Source organism: Schistocerca nitens, chromosome 8, assembly GCF_023898315.1.
Source record: "Schistocerca nitens isolate TAMUIC-IGC-003100 chromosome 8, iqSchNite1.1, whole genome shotgun sequence".
Taxonomy (NCBI): domain Eukaryota; kingdom Metazoa; phylum Arthropoda; class Insecta; order Orthoptera; family Acrididae; genus Schistocerca; species Schistocerca nitens.
The window spans coordinates 33,871,711-33,888,205 of record NC_064621.1 but is presented as its reverse complement, the minus strand read 5'-3'; the positions used below and the strand labels follow the sequence as shown (position 1 = coordinate 33,888,205).

General features: G+C 44.4%; 1 pseudogene; it reads right to left on the bottom strand.

The window, feature by feature from the left end:
* Window positions 1-15,393: 15,393 nt before the first annotated feature.
* On the bottom strand, window positions 15,394-15,511 carry LOC126199729 (5S ribosomal RNA; annotated as a pseudogene).
* Window positions 15,512-16,495: the final 984 nt, after the last annotated feature.

Below are 16,495 nucleotides of genomic sequence, written 5' to 3'. Positions count from 1 at the left end.
TTTCTACATTTAACTTCGCATCGTACTCATTGCCGTTGTTTAATCCTTCCTCGTTACATTCTTCCTCACCTAGCGTTTCAGTCAGTAGAACAGATCAACTTCTCTTGTCGGATTATGGTCTTCACTTTGGTCCCTTATCATACATTCATCTTCACTCACTTCTTCCACTTTCTCCGGTGCATTCAATATCGCATCGACAAACTCCATCAAATTAAAAATGTCAAATACAGGACCTCTCTCTCCTAGTATCCGACTCTTTGTCGTTAGATTCGTTGGTCCACATCTCTTCCCATTCTTTTTCATCCTCACATTCTTCTTCACTATCTTTCTCACTTATTCCTGTGATTGAATTTGGAATCGCACCGTTCACGGAATCTTATCTTTGTGCTGTTATAGAATTCTCCTCTGCTTTGTGATAGGTGTCCTCGCAGCTCACATCTCTCATCTGTTCCATTTCACTTCTAAATGGTATATCTACCTCCTCATCATTCATGACAACGATACCTAGTGCATCAAATTTTCCTTCTCCTGAGTGTTCTGCATTATCCCTGAACCTTAGCTTAATTTCTTCATTGTTCAGATGCACCTTAGCTAATCTTTCCTCCAACTGCAAAAAAACTTGGTAATATTTTAAAAAGTCGAGCGCTTGTATCATTTTTACTGTTAGGTTATGTATCACTAGAAAGTCTGCACTGAGCACATGTGACTGGCCGGCCACCCAGTCCACTATTACTTGTTCTTCCACATCTGCGCCCTTCCATTCACCGTGCTGTGTATTTTCGTGCCATGCATTTTGACGTTGGCCATATCGTCTTAGTGTCTCATGTTTTATACATTACTTTAGCTGTCACCAACACCTGACTTCCTGAGTCCATATTTACATCCATAATTGGGTACACAATATCTTATATCTTGTTGCCGAATTTCTTCATTCCTCGTGAAAATGGTTTCTTTAGCTATTCATGATTCTCAAACAAGTCTCCCAGTAGACTGAAGTTGGAGCCATAGCCCCATGTCAAATTCTCTGATCATTTCTTTGCGCCACGTTCTGCTGATTTCTCTCAGGGTTTGGATTGTGGATCTCCCATTATTTCTTCGATAATGTGGCTTATTTCAAATAACATCCGGGAATTCAGCCAGGTAACACTTTCAGCGACCGCCGATATTTCGGCGGGTGAACACCCCGCCATTTTCAAGGCAAACTGCAACGGACAGGCGGCGTACATGCAAATTTAATACCTCGGTTCTCCGACAGAAGCAGGAAAGATAACACACACGCACACACTGAACACTTGTGTCACCAAAGATGACCAAAGTCAGAGCTATCGATAGTGAGACTATGAATTCGCTGGTGAGGCCGCATTGACTCTGTTCCTCTGTTTTTTGACAAGGGAGAGAGCCGGATTCCAAACAGAGTTTAAACAGAAACCTCCATCCCTGTTAACGAGGTTGCTCGCTAATTTAATCTCAACTGCCTCCCTAATGACACTGTCCCAATAGCTGGACGTGCATGCCAATATCTCGGTGTTATTATATAACATGTGGTGACCAGTATCCAAGCAATGTTCGGCAATTGCAGATCTATTTGGCTGCTGTAATCGTGTGTGCCGTTTATGCTCAGTACATCTGTCCTCCACGGTCCTGATAGTTTGACCAATATATGCCATGCCGCAGCTACAAGGAATACGAAATACACCCGCCTTACGCAGTCCAAGATCATCCTTAACGGAACTCAAAAGTGCTCTAATTTTAGATGGAGGTCGGAAAACACATTTCACATCGTATTTCCGTAAAATACGACCGATCTTATTGGACGTGTTTCCTACGTAAGGCAAAAAGGCAGTAGACTTAGGTGTTGACTCAGAATTATCATCAATCACCCGATGTACAGTTGGTCGATAGCGCAACGCACGTTCAATCTGTCTATCACTATAACCATTTTGACGAAATGTAACTTCAAGATGGGACAGCTCAGCTGGCAAAGTCTCAGCGTCAGAAACGACATGTGCCCTGTGTACCAAGGTACGAAGTACCCCTTCACGCTGAGCCGAATGGTGACAACTTTTAGCTTGTAAGTACAAGTCGGTGTGAGTACGTTTCCTGTAGACTGCATGTCCCAATGATCCATCATCCTTCCTCCTAACCAACACGTCGAGAGAGGGAAGGCAACCATCCTCTTCCACCTCCATCGTAAAACGAATGTTCGGGTGGATCGAGTTCAGATGTTCTAGAAAGACGTTCAAATTCTCCCTACCGTGAGGCCAAACAACGAAGGTATCGTCAACGTATCTAAAGAAACAGGCGGGTTTTAAAGGCGCCGACTCCAATGCACGTTCCTCGAAGTCTTCCATAAATAAATTTGCGATCACAGGAGACAACGGACTACCCATCGCAACTCCATCTGTCTGCTCGTAATACTGGCCATTAAATAAAAAGTAAGTGGATGTCAACACATGCCTAAAGAGATTAGTTAAATCAGCAGCAAACCTGGCTTCAATTAACCGCAACGAATCAGACAGAGGAACACGAGTGAAGAGAGAGACCACATCGAAACTCACTAAAATATCAGAGTCATTCAGCCTCAGTCCCTCCAAACGACGTAAAAAATCAGCTGAGTTCCTGATATGATGTTCACACCGTCCTACTTGTGGACTCAACAGAGAAGCAAGATGCTTGGATACACGATATGTCGGAGCGCCGATGTTACTCACTATAGGACGGAAAGGAACCCCTTCCTTATGAACCTTTGGAATGCCATATAACCTAGGGGGAATGGCACTATAGGTGTTAAGCCTCTTGATTGTATCCTGCGACAAACCACTTTTCTTCAGGAGGCTGTTGGTCTTTCTCTCAACACTTTTCGTGGGGTCAGCATCGATTCTGCGATACGCTGAATCAGATAGTAAACGTTGCATCTTTTGTACATAATCATGTTTATTTAAAACAACGGTGGCATTGCCCTTGTCAGCAGGTAAAATAACAATACTGGGATCAACTTTGAGAGAGCGTAAAGCAGCCCTCTCTGCTGCTGTTACATACTCTTGGGTGGACGAGCCCTAGTCAAAACACGGCATGCCTCCCTCCTAACTTCCTCTGCAGCGTCAGGAGGTAGTTTGCAAACTGCCTGTTCAATTGAACTAATAAAATCAACTACCAGCAAACTCTGTTTTGAATCCGGCTCTCTCCCTTGTCAAAAAACAGAGGAACAGAGTCAATGCTGCCTCACCTGCGAATTCATAGTCTCACTATCGATAGCTCTGACTTTGGTCATCTTTGGTGGCACTAGTGTTCAGTGTGTGTGTGTGTGTTATCTTTCCTGCTTCTGTCGCAGAACCGAGGTATTAAATTTGCATGTGCGCCGCCTGTCCGTTGCAGTTTGCCTTGAAAATGGCGGGGTGTTCTCCCGCCGAAATATCGGCGGTCGCTGAAAGTGTTACCTGGCTGAATTCCCGGAAGTTATTTGAAAGTTGTATACGCCAGGAGAAACTCAGGTCTCACATTGTTTACCTCTACGGGGAGGAAATGTATCGGTGTCTACGTAAATTGGATAAACTTCGTAGCTGTCGAGTTAGACTACAATGTGCTTTGTCGTTTTATTGAGGTGTCGTGATGAAAATCATGTCCCAACATTTGCTAAGGTTGTGCACCATATTAATTCTCCTGCCGCCAGTCGTATCAGGCAACGTGCTGGCTTGGCTCTTGTTCGCGAAAGGATTCGTTTTACTCGTCGACGTTTGGATTCTGTTTCCAAGGAATTGTATCGTTTTCATTTAATGGTTGCATCTGAAGTGTCTGATTTCACTTGGGATTGGTTGGACGGTGCCTCATGGACCCAAGCTGACTGGGATACAACTCCGTTACTGCCCGGCATTTCGCAAAGTTTGAACGTTTTCATCGCGCGGAGTCGGATGTTATATTTCGACGTTCTGTGATAAATCTCACAGAGAAATCTTTTGACGACGCAACCTTATCCGTGCTAGGGAAGGGTTTAAATTTTGCACGCACTCCGAAGAATTTGCCGGTAGTTGATTTTATTAGTTCAATTGAACAGGCAGTTTGCAAACTACCTCCTGACGCTGCAGAGGAAGTTAGGAGGGAGGCATGCCGTGTTTTGACTAGGGCTCGTCCACCCAAGAGTATGTAACAGCAGCAGAGAGGGCTGCTTTACGCTCTCTCAAAGTTGATCCCAGTATTGTTATTTTACCTGCTGACAAGGGCAATGCCACCGTTGTTTTAAATAAACATGATTATGTACAAAAGATGCAACGTTTACTATCTGATTCAGCGTATCGCAGAATCGATGCTGACCCCACGAAAAGTGTTGAGAGAAAGACCAACAGCCTCCTGAAGAAAAGTGGTTTGTCGCAGGATACAATCAAGAGGCTTAACACCTATAGTGCCATTCCCCCTAGGTTATATGGCATTCCAAAGGTTCATAAGGAAGGGGTTCCTTTCCGTCCTATAGTGAGTAACATCGGCGCTCCGACATATCGTGTATCCAAGCATCTTGCTTCTCTGTTGAGTCCACAAGTAGGACGGTGTGAACATCATATCAGGAACTCAGCTGATTTTTTACGTCGTTTGGAGGGACTGAGGCTGAATGACTCTGATATTTTAGTGAGTTTCGATGTGGTCTCTCTCTTCACTCGTGTTCCTCTGTCTGATTCGTTGCGGTTAATTGAAGCCAGGTTTGCTGCTGATTTAACTAATCTCTTTAGGCATGTGTTGACATCCACTTACTTTTTATTTAATGGCCAGTATTACGAGCAGACAGATGGAGTTGCGATGGGTAGTCCGTTGTCTCCTGTGATCGCAAATTTATTTATGGAAGACTTCGAGGAACGTGCATTGGAGTCGGCGCCTTTAAAACCCGCCTGTTTCTTTAGATACGTTGACGATACCTTCGTTGTTTGGCCTCACGGTAGGGAGAATTTGAACGTCTTTCTAGAACATCTGAACTCGATCCACCCGAACATTCGTTTTACGATGGAGGTGGAAGAGGATGGTTGCCTTCCCTTTCTCGACGTGTTGGTTAGGAGGAAGGATGATGGATCATTGGGGTACACAGGGCACATGTCGTTTCTGACGCTGAGACTTTGCCAGCTGAGCTGTCCCATCTTGAAGTTACATTTCGTCAAAATGGTTATAGTGATAGACAGATTGAACGTGCGTTGCGCTATCGACCAACTGTACATCGGGTGATTGATAATAATTCTGAGTCAACACCTAAGTCTACTGCCTTTTTGCCTTACGTAGGAAACACGTCTAATAAGATCGGTGTATTTTACGGAAATACGATGTGAAATGTGTTTTCCGACCTCCATCTAAAATTAGAGCACTTTTGAGTTCCGTTAAGGATGATCTTGGACTGCGTAAGGCGGGTGTATTTCGTATTCCTTGTAGCTGCGGCATGGCATATATTGGTCAAACTATCAGGACCGTGGAGGACAGATGAACTGAGCATAAACGGCACACACGATTACAGCAGCCAAATAGATCTGCAATTGCCGAACATTGCTTGGATACTGGTCACCCCATGTTATATAATAACACCGAGATATTGGCATGCACGTCCAGCTATTGGGACAGTGTCATTAGGGAGGCAGTTGAGATTACATTAGCGAGCAACCTCGTTAACAGGGATGGAGGTTTCTGTTTAAACTCTGTTTGGAATCCGGCTCTCTCCCTTGTCAAAAAACAGAGGAACAGAATCAATGCTGCCTCACCTGCGAATTCATAGTCTCACTATCGATAGCTCTGACTTTGGTCATCTTCGGTAGCACTAGTGTTCAGTGTGTGTGTGTATGTTATCTTTCCTGCTTCTGTCGGAGAACCGAGGTATTAAATTTGCATGTACGCCGCCTGTCCGTTGCAGTTTGCCTTGAAAATGGCGGGGTGTTCTCCCGCCGAAATATCGGCGGTCGCTGAAAGTGTTACCTGGCTGAATTCCCGGAAGTTATTTGAAAGCTGTATACGCCAGGGGAAACTCAGGTCTCACAATGTGGCTTATGTTTTTGTCCTCATTATCCACATTGGTTCTGGCAGTTCCACGAAATTCAGTTTATTTTAGGTGGATGCCTTGCACTCCAATTCTGATCGTCGTGTTGGTGTCTCTCTCGTTGGAAACCAGCTACTTCACTCCCGCACCATAATCGCACCCAAACACCTGAAGTAAGTGCTGGAATGGTCTCACACCTTGCGTATTTCAGCCTGATGTAATAATGTCTCTTAGTAGGTGATAAGGCAACTTTATCAAACAAATCCTAATCAGCTCTGTTGAATCATATGGTGTGTCTAGGAACTGGTCGCGGCTAACCAAACCTTTAAAATATTGAATCGGGTCTGACAATCTGGGATCTACGCATGTCCCCATCACGAGAATTCCTAATTTTACTTGATCCAATTTAGCCTGTGATATGTGTATGACACGGACATAGCCTCCATGAAACTACCCTATCCAAATTTTTGGATGCAAACTGTTTGAAGTATCGAGAACAACGAGGATTTTTCTACTGAAATGAAGTGTGTTCAGATTGTATCGTCATCGGTGACTGATATACTGCCGCTACCGTTGCAGCTGAATTTATGGGTTGCGATCAATGTTCAATGTGTGGGCACGCCTCTAACACGACAAACTCTGCCTGTTAGGTCTCGTAATTCTTCTTCCTCGAGCCTCTCTTTTGCTTCACTCCTGCTGGTACAACTATCTTTTCCACTAATTTCCATGTTGCTGCTAACATCTTTTTCCTTCTGTAATGCAGCCAATGCATCCCAATTCCATCGATTGATGTGAGCCTGTGTCTCATTAAATTGTAATAATGATCGCGCGAATTGGTCAGAATGGTCCTATCAGACAAAGAATCTTTATGCATAGACAACTGTTCTCTAGCTGTGTTCAAAACTTCGACTCGGTCGTCTCTTTCCTTATTGCATGCTTCTGAAAATTAAAACTTTCTTTAACAATGTTTACCTCTTCTGTGACGTATCCTTTTCATGTACTAATTGTTTCAGTGCTCTTTGCATTAATATCAACATTTTTTTAATTCTTTGGCAGTTCGTTTAGTGTTTTAGGCCATTGTCTCTAATTTATTATCAAAACAATACACACATTCGTCAGCTTTCTGGATCCGCTATGCTTGAGCTTTGATCTTCTTATGTAACTTTCTTAATTCCTTGATATTTTCCTTATGCTATTTCTCACCTTTTTTTATGTTCTCGATCTTTTCGTCTATTTTTTTGTTTATCTTCCTTTTTCGCCTCTTCGTCATCTTTCCTTAATAGTTGTTTGAACTGTTCGTCATTCTTCTCTTTTAATATTTTGAAATGTTCGTCACTATGCAAAATGTTGTACCAAAGATGTTTCTAAACCAAATGCTGCTGGAGTCTGAGCATTTGGTTCATGACTGACGACACTCTTTGCCATTTTTTCACGACAGGCAGCTTCGGATGCTTCCATTGGCTGTGGTATAATCACATTATCCTTGCCTTTGGATCCTGTTTAAAAAGTATCCCCGCTATTCTGCATATTAATCTGTTTCTGTGGTGTCACCGCCAGACACCACACTTGCTAGGTGGTAGCCTTTAAATCGGCCGCGGTCCATTAGTATACGTCGGACCCGCGTGTCGCCACTGTCAGTGATCGCAGACCGAGCGCCGCCACACGGCAGGTCTAGAGAGACTTACTAGCACTCGCCCCAGTTGTACAGCCGACGTTCATAGCAGTGGTTCACTGACAATCACGCTCTCATTTGCCGAGACGATAGTTAGCATAGCCTTCAGCTACGTCATTTGCTACGACCTAGCAAGGCGCCGTATTCAATTAATATTGAAATTATAAAACATGTACCGTCAAGAGCGCTGTACACCAATTATGGATTAAAGTTAAGTATTACATCATCTACGTACTTTATTTGCAATTCTCAAGACATTGTCCTGTTCCAGACCTCACGCCAGTCTGCGTGTAATTAAAAGCGTGCATTTCGGCCTCCTCTAGCAACACGGTGTTGGCTCTTCTGCCAACACTTCAGTTTCTCTTCTAAATTTACTCCACACTGTGAGATTTCTCTTCATAGGTCGTTAAAATAGCACTGCTGAATACTTTCCTGTTGAATCTTCATATTCAACCACTATCTACTGTTTCTAAATTACCAGACAGTTTCTCTCATCCTTGCTAGACTTCTCAGTCACAGACACGTAACATTTGGCATACTATAAGAAAAATAACATTCAGTATTCCTGACACCTGAGCACAACCTTCAGGATCTCGACGAAATTCGATAGACATACGTACATAACACAGAAAACCCTCAAAAAAATACAAAATATACACAGAGAACCCCTCCAAAAGTTCTACGACGTTCTTCAAACAGGACAACTGATTGATACAAACTTCCTCATCTTACTGAAAGAAAATGCATGGATTAGTTATGCACCAGCTATTTAATTATACACAACTGGAAATTGAAATAAGAACACCGTGAATTCATTGTCCCAGGAAGGGGAAACTTTATTGACACATTCCTGGGGTCAGATACATCACATGATCACACTGACAGAACCACAGGCACATAGACACAGGCAACAGGGCATGCACAATGTCGGCACTAGTACAGTGTATATCCACCTTTCGCAGCAATGCAGGCTGCTATTCTCCCATGGAGACGATCGTAGAGATGCTGGATGTAGTCCTCTGGAACGGCTTGCCATGCCATTTCCACCTGGCGTCTCAGTTGGACCAGCGTTCGTGCTGGACGTGCAGACCGCGTGAGACGACGCTTCATCCAGTCCCAAACATGCTCAATGGGGGACAGATCCGGAGATCTTGCTGGCCACGGTAGTTGACTTACACCTTCTAGAGCACGTTGGGTGGCACGGGATACATGCGGACGTGCATTGTCCTGTTGGAACAGCAAGTTCCCTTGCCGGTCTAGGAATGGTAGAACGATGGGTTCGATGACGGTTTGGATGTACCATGCACTATTCAGTGTCCCCTCGACGATCACCAGTGGTGTACGGCCAGTGTAGGAGATCACTCCCCACACCATGATGCCGGGTGTTGGCCCTGTGTGCCTCGGTCGTATGCAGTCCTGATTGTGGCGCTCACCTGCACGGCGCCAAACACGCATACGACCATCATTGGCACCAAGGCAGAAGCGACTCTCATCGCTGAAGACGACACGTCTCCATTCGTCCCTCCATTCACGCCTGTCGCGACACCACTGGAGGCGGGCTGCACGATGTTGGGGCATGAGCGGAAGACGGCCTAACGGTGTGCGGGACCGTAGCCCAGCTTCATGGAGACGGTTGCGAATGGTCCTCGCCGATACCCCAGGAGCAACAGTGTCCCTAATTTGCTGGGAAGTGGTGGTGCGGTCCCCTACGGGACTGCGTAGGATCCTACGGTCTTGGCGTGCATCCGTGCGTCGCTGCGGTCCGGTCCCAGGTCGACGGGCACGTGCACCTTCCGCCGACCACTGGCGACAACATCGATGTACTGTGGAGACCTCACGCCCCACGTGTTGAGCAATTCGGCGGTACGTCCACCCGTCCTCCCGCATGCCCACTATACGCCCTCGCTCAAAGTCCGTCAACTGCACATACGGTTCACGTCCACGCTGTCGCGGCATGCTACCAGTGTTAAAGACTGCGATGAAGCTCCGTATGCCACGGCAAACTGGCTGACACTGACGGCGGCGGTGCACAAATGCTGCGCAGCTAGCGCCATTCGACGGCCAACACCGCGGTTCCTGGTGTGTCCGCTGTGCCGTGCCTGTGATCATTGCTTGTACAGCCCTCTCGCAGTGTCCGGAGCAAGTATGGTGGGTCTGACACACCGGTGTCAATGTGTTCTTTTTTGCATTTCCAGGAGTGTATTTTAAATTTATTCTTTTAATGATTGTTAAGGTTGCAATAATGATTTTTTCTGCACTCCACTTACTGTTGAGGAAAAGACAAAATTTTAACTGAAAATAAAAGTTCTGAGGTTTAATCAGGAGTCTGCAGGGAATCGAAACGCCGGTCATGTGTCACCAGTTTTCTATATGAGGTTATGGCTGAGCCATCGACATGAAACATGGTTGTTGCAAGCTTACAAATGACGAAAATAGGAAGTTTCATCAGACTGCTGAACGAAACAATGATCACTATAAACCCCCATTCATAACAGTTCGCTATGGACTTCTAGTTAAACGTAAGTGCACAAAGACATGAAATCGTTACGTTCCTTAAGTATTAAAATACAACGGAATTACTGTAACAGCACATTGGTAAAGATCAGGTAAAGAGATGAAATAAATATGTTGAAGCCAACATAACATTAGGAGGAATAATTAAGTTGAAAAAAATTGCACATTGACTGTCGGATATTAATAAGGAAAGAAAGGACTACGGAAAGAACTGTGCACGAAAACAGTATGGTGACTGAGCACATGCTGAGTTAGAGATAGCTAATTATTGTTGTTGTTGTGGTGGTGGTCTTCAGTCCAAAGACTGGTTTGATGCAGCTCTCCGTGTTCTCTATCCTGTGCAGTCTTCTTCATCTCCAAGTAACTCCTGCAACTACATCCTTCTGAGTCTGCTTAATGTCTTCATTTCTAGGTCTTCCTCTCCGATTTTTACCCTCCACGCCGCCATCCAGTACTACACTGGTGAGCCCTTGATGCCTCAGAACATGTCCTACCAACCGATCCCTTCTTCTAGTCAAGTTGTGCCACAAATTCCTCTTCTCCCCAATGCTATTCAGTAGCTCCTCATTAGTTACATGATCTACCCATTTAAACTTCAGCATTCTTCTGTAGCACCACATTTCGAAAGCTTCTATTCTCTTCTTGTCTAAACTATTTATCGTCCATGTTTCACTTCCATACTTCACTCCACACGAATACTTTCAGAAAACACTTCCTGACACTTAAATCTATACTCGATATTAACAAATTTCTCTTCTTCAGAAACGCTTTCCTTGCTATTGCTAGTCTATATTTTATATCCTTTCTACTTTGACCATCATCAGTTATTTTGCTTCCCAAATAGCAAAACTCATCTACTGCTGTAAGTGTCTCATTTCCTAATCTAATTCCCTCAGCATCGCCTGATTTGATTCGGCTACATTCCATTATCCTCGTTTTGCTTTTGTTGATGTTAATTTTATATCCTCCTTTCAGGACACTGTCCATTCCGTTCAACTGCGCTTCCAGGTCCTTCACTGTCTCTGACAGAATTACAATGTCATCGGCAAACCTTAAAGTTTTTATTTCTTCTTCTTGGACTTTAATTACTACTCCATTTTTTTGTTTACTTTAATTAACGTTCTCGAATTAAAAACGCAAAGACCACAACATCTGTCTGAAAACTATGAGTACAACGTATCATTTGGTTTGTGAACACTGCAGTTGCTCACTGTACTTAACGTTGCATGTACCCGTTACTTGTGGCAGAAGTTCAAAGTCAACAGGTGTGCTCCGAACGACTGCTGTCCCTCAACGCCCGGCTGAAGCACCCTGTGACGTTTCAATGGTGGACGTAAGTTCCAAAGAGCGTTTCCAGCAAGAACTAGAATTTTTACTCTGTCCTTTCGCGTGTGTGCTTTGTGCATGAATTTGAGCACCAATGTCAGTAATTCTTCTGAGTGCCAAGCAACCAAGTCCATTTTAATATGCTACCATCTCTTTTCCATAGTTTTAACATAATCAACCAGTCATGTGGATTTTTGGTGCTGGAGTTCAGAAACAAGCAGCGTATCACTCCCGCCTTCTGTTTCGTGTCTGAGCCTACCAGGCCTGCACCACATACATACAGTGATTTCAGTTCTCCGACTCTAGATTTTATTTGTATTATCAATAAGAAACAGTAAGAGCAGCTACTGCTCTTACTGTTTCTTATCACAGTTGAAAACAAGACAGTTAAATTTGCGCCACCCTGACGACTGCGGGTCCTGTGTTCTTAAAGAAGAAAAAGGCCAGAGGGCCCTCCATCTCACTCCACTTCAAATATCATATCTCTCCTTCAGCTCTGGCATTTCCCAGAATACGTTCTTACTGCAGAGAGCGGGTCCCTGCAACACACCGCTTCCTCATTGTATATTCTCGGCATGTCCCTTGATGCCGGTGGACTGCCCACGTTAAAAACCCGGTACAATGACCTCCTGTCATTTAATACACGAAACAGATGGCACCTCTTTGGCGGAGCTTAGCACACATGCAGTACACTGGCGCAAACTTTCCGCCTAGCTGCTCGCTTCCTGACGTAGCGGCAGGGAATGACTCTGTCCCCTGCTTGGCTGGCCTATGTTCAACTTGCACTCAGTACGATTCCCAGCTACATTTAAACAGACCTCCAGGAGAAGAATTTAATGTGGAAATGTATGTAATTAGCTATGGCAAACACTGAGAGTATCTCTAAACATACTTTCACTCTCATTTCTAGCTTGGGCTTAATTTAGACTGGCTGGATTTATTAATTTATTTGAGTTTGATTATAATACATTACAATTTTGACAAAGCGATTACATAACAATAGCGCTTGTTATTTTCAGGATTGTGTGGATAATATTTTCCACAAAGTCTGATAGTATGTCTCCAGTCTCACACATTCTACACACCAACTTAAATAGTCACTTAGTTATACTTTTCCCAATCATTTCAGAAATTCTAAAGGAAAGTTGTCTACGTATTGCGCCTTATTTAATCACACCGCCAGGCAAGTCCTCCCCTCTGATAGAGGCCTTCAGCTTACACCTCCCACATACCTGCTGTCTCCTCTACGTTTAACAGTAGAATCGCCATTGCACTCTTAATGATTCACTCTTGATTTTAATTTAACCGAAAGAAGTTGTTTTAACTCTTCTATATTTGAATTAATTTTTCCGACGACCATTTCTTTTTTGACTTCTTCATATGTTTTTACGAGCCATTTCGCCTTATCTTCCCTGCATTTCTAATTTATTTCATTCCGGAGTAGCTTACCTTGAGGTATTCCTGTCATTCCGGAACATGTTTATACTTCCTTCTTTCGTCAATCTTTTGAAGCATTTCCTTTGTTGCGGAAGGTTTCTTCGTCATTGCCTTCGTTGTACTTACGTTTGTCTGGCAAACTGCTGTAACTGCCCTTCTTAATGACGTCCATTCCTCTTCAACTGAACTTCGTACTGTAGAATTTATACTCTGCATAAACTCCTCTCAATCCTCGTAAGCCTTCCACCAGTGCACTGTCTACAATCCCGCTATTCACTACAGTAAGGAGACCATCCTTCTCTGACAACATAAGAAAAGCCTGAATTTATCTCTTCAACTCCCTCTCAGTTCCAGATGACCCTAGTTGCGATTACGCCATATTACTTGTAGCCCGTGAGCGCACAAATACATCGGTACCACCTCTTGCTTCTCGCTTCTACAACTTAGAAAATATATGGTACGTAAAAGTTAACACACTAATTACAACCCACGAGATTCGATGGGAATGAAATTTTGCTTCCTGCAACTGCTACATTGGTGTGCATATCTTCCGGACGAAAGCAACCTTCGCAAGATGCGTCACTGCTGATACAGCTCGATGAAACTTGGATCATATATAGGATGAACTATTACAGTGCAGTACAGGAGGTAACTGAAAGAAATTCCCAATGAGACGAACATAAATGTCACTTTCCTTCAGAGACAATAATTACACTGAACTCATCACAATTCGTGATACTCACCTGCACACTACAAAAATCGGCACATGATTGTTGATAGGGGATGTGATGGCCACCGAGGACAGTACATGCTCTGAACCGAGCCCCCATGATTGCCACAAAGTTGTTAAGGATTTATTATGGTGAGGCGTTCCATTCATCCTCCAGCACAGTTGACAATGGCTGGACAGCCGTTGGAACATGTGGACGTGCTGCAGCTCGCATCCTCAACACATCTCATGTGTGCTCGAAGGTACTAAAAAGAGGGTAAAGGTCTGGCCAGTCCATCCTTCGAATATCGTCTTATTCCAAGAGCTCTTATACCTGCACAGTTTCGATGCAGTAGCGCAGTGTCACCCATAAAAACGAAGTCATCGCCGAATGCACTCCTGAAAAGAGGCACATGGGGAAGGGGGACAGTGTCAGTAACGTTAACCGGTGAGTGTTTTGTTTTCCAAGCTCTAGAAGTGGGTCGCGCGGGGCAGGCGCGTGGTCTTAGGCGCCTTGCCACGGTTCGCGCGACTCCCCCCGTCGGAAGTTCTCCCTCGGGCATGGGTGAGTGTGTTGTCCTTAGCGTAAGTTAAAGTTAGATTAAGTAGCGTGTAAGTCTAGGGACCGATGACCTCAGCAGTTTCGTCCCATACGAATTGACCGCAAAGTCCAATTTCCAATTTCTGGAAGTGGTTGCGCCCATATACCATTATGCCTTTCCACACATAGCACCTGGACCATTAAAACGGTGATATTCGACAATATTATTTGATGCGTTTTGTGGTCCCACGTCTCGCCATGCGGGGGTACATCCAATATTGTCGAAAAAGATCGTTTTGGTGGTTCAGATGTTATGGCGTGGAGAGACATAATGTTTTATTGGTATACCGATCTGCAAATCATTGTACACGGTACAGTTACAGGTCAGTGTTGTGACACTATACTCTTTTCAGGAGTGAATTCGGGCCTCATTTCATTTTTATGGATGACAATACACGACCCCATCAAACTGCACTGCTGGACGACCTCTTTGCACGGAGGATATTCTGGGAGTTTACTGGTCTGCCCGTTCGCAAACTTAAAGACCATAGAGCACATGTGGGATGCATTGAGAAGTTGTATTGCAGAACGTCCACATACTTTATTTTACAGGTCCGTCTTGGTCACACAAACTTTTACACTTGACTAATACCGGTTTCGGCTACTGCCATCTTCAGGTCATAAAATATTCTAATGTAGTATCTAAGCATGGTTCAAATGGTTCAAATGGCTCTGAGCACTATGGGACTTAACTTCTGAGGTCATCAGTCCCCTAGAACTTAGAACTACTTAAACCTAACTAACCTAAGGACACCACACACATACATGCCCAAAGCAGGATTCGAACCTGCGACCGTAGCGGTCGCCCGGTTCCAGACTGTACGCCCAGAACCGCTCGGCCACCCTGGCCGGCAATCTAAGCATGTAGTTACATAGTAAGTGCTTAGTTGGCATGATAAAGACAGACCTGTACAATGAAAAACTAAACACCGTCCGAACAGGCCATGAAGGCCCATCGGTACCAACCGGCCGCCGTGTCATCCTCAGCCCACAGGCGTCACTGGATGCGGGTATGGAGGGGCATGTGGTCAGCTCACCGCTCTCTCGGCCGTGTGTCAGTTTTCGTTTCGGGAGCCGCTACTTCTCAGTCAGGTAGCTCTTCAGTTTTGCCTCACAAGGGCTGAGTACACCCCGCTTGCCAACAGCGCTCGTCAGACCGGATGGTCACCCATCCAAGTGCTAGCCCAGCCCGACAGCGCTTAACTTCGGTGACCTGACGGGAACCGGTGTTACCACTGCGGCAAGGCCGTTGGCTGATCTGTAAAATAAAGTGCCAAAATATGATCATGGGCTCATTATCAGACTTTGTCTTCAATTGATAGACGTCCACACACACCAATGACCATCCGAAAGTTGTCAACCGCACTAGTACAGAAATGGAGGGCCTGCCACAAAACCTCCTTACCAACATCGTGCCCAGCGTGGGATCACGTTGCAGAGCGTAAAATGCCGTACAGGATGATGACGCACCCTATTAAGAATCATTTCCCGCCGTTTGTATTCATGGAGATTACAATGTAATTATTGTCTTTGAATAAAAGTGTCATTTCTGTTTGTCTCACTGCGTATTTCCTTTAGCTACTTTCTGTGTTATATTGTAGCAGTTATTTCTATATGTGGTTCATGTTTTATCGAGCCGTATTACTTGTCAGTGACACATCATGCGAAAGTTAATTATGTCCTTAAGTTTTGCACACAATTGTATTCTACCTGTAACATGAAAACATGCACTCCCTTCACCCGGGCTATTACCCTGAGCTACGGTACCATTCCAGAATTCCTATACACAACGTCACGTGCTTCCGCTACCAATAGTTCTAGAAATCTTCGGATTTGCTTCAAGACTTCACTGTATCTTTCCTGATATCCTAAATAATATATTTTGACTCTGTATTCCGCACAACTTTCGTTGAACTTCCTAACGTTTTTTATCAGCGAAAAGACTTGCTATTACCCCTACATACTTATTCTGAATAATAAGCGTGATTTCCCCCAAAATTGATGTTTGTGTTTGGCTGCGATTTTGACGCACTAATAGCTTTTCTGAACATTTATTCCATGCAAAAAGACTTCTAGCATATCTGTGTCTGGCATTGGTTCTGCTGTACTGAGGATTAACCTGCTGTACTGTGGGTTAACGCCTGTGATTTCTGCAACCAACATCACAGAAGTGCTTTGTAGATGCCTAACACACAGGGACAATTTTCTGAACGACACAGGGCCATGCTCCGACCGCCC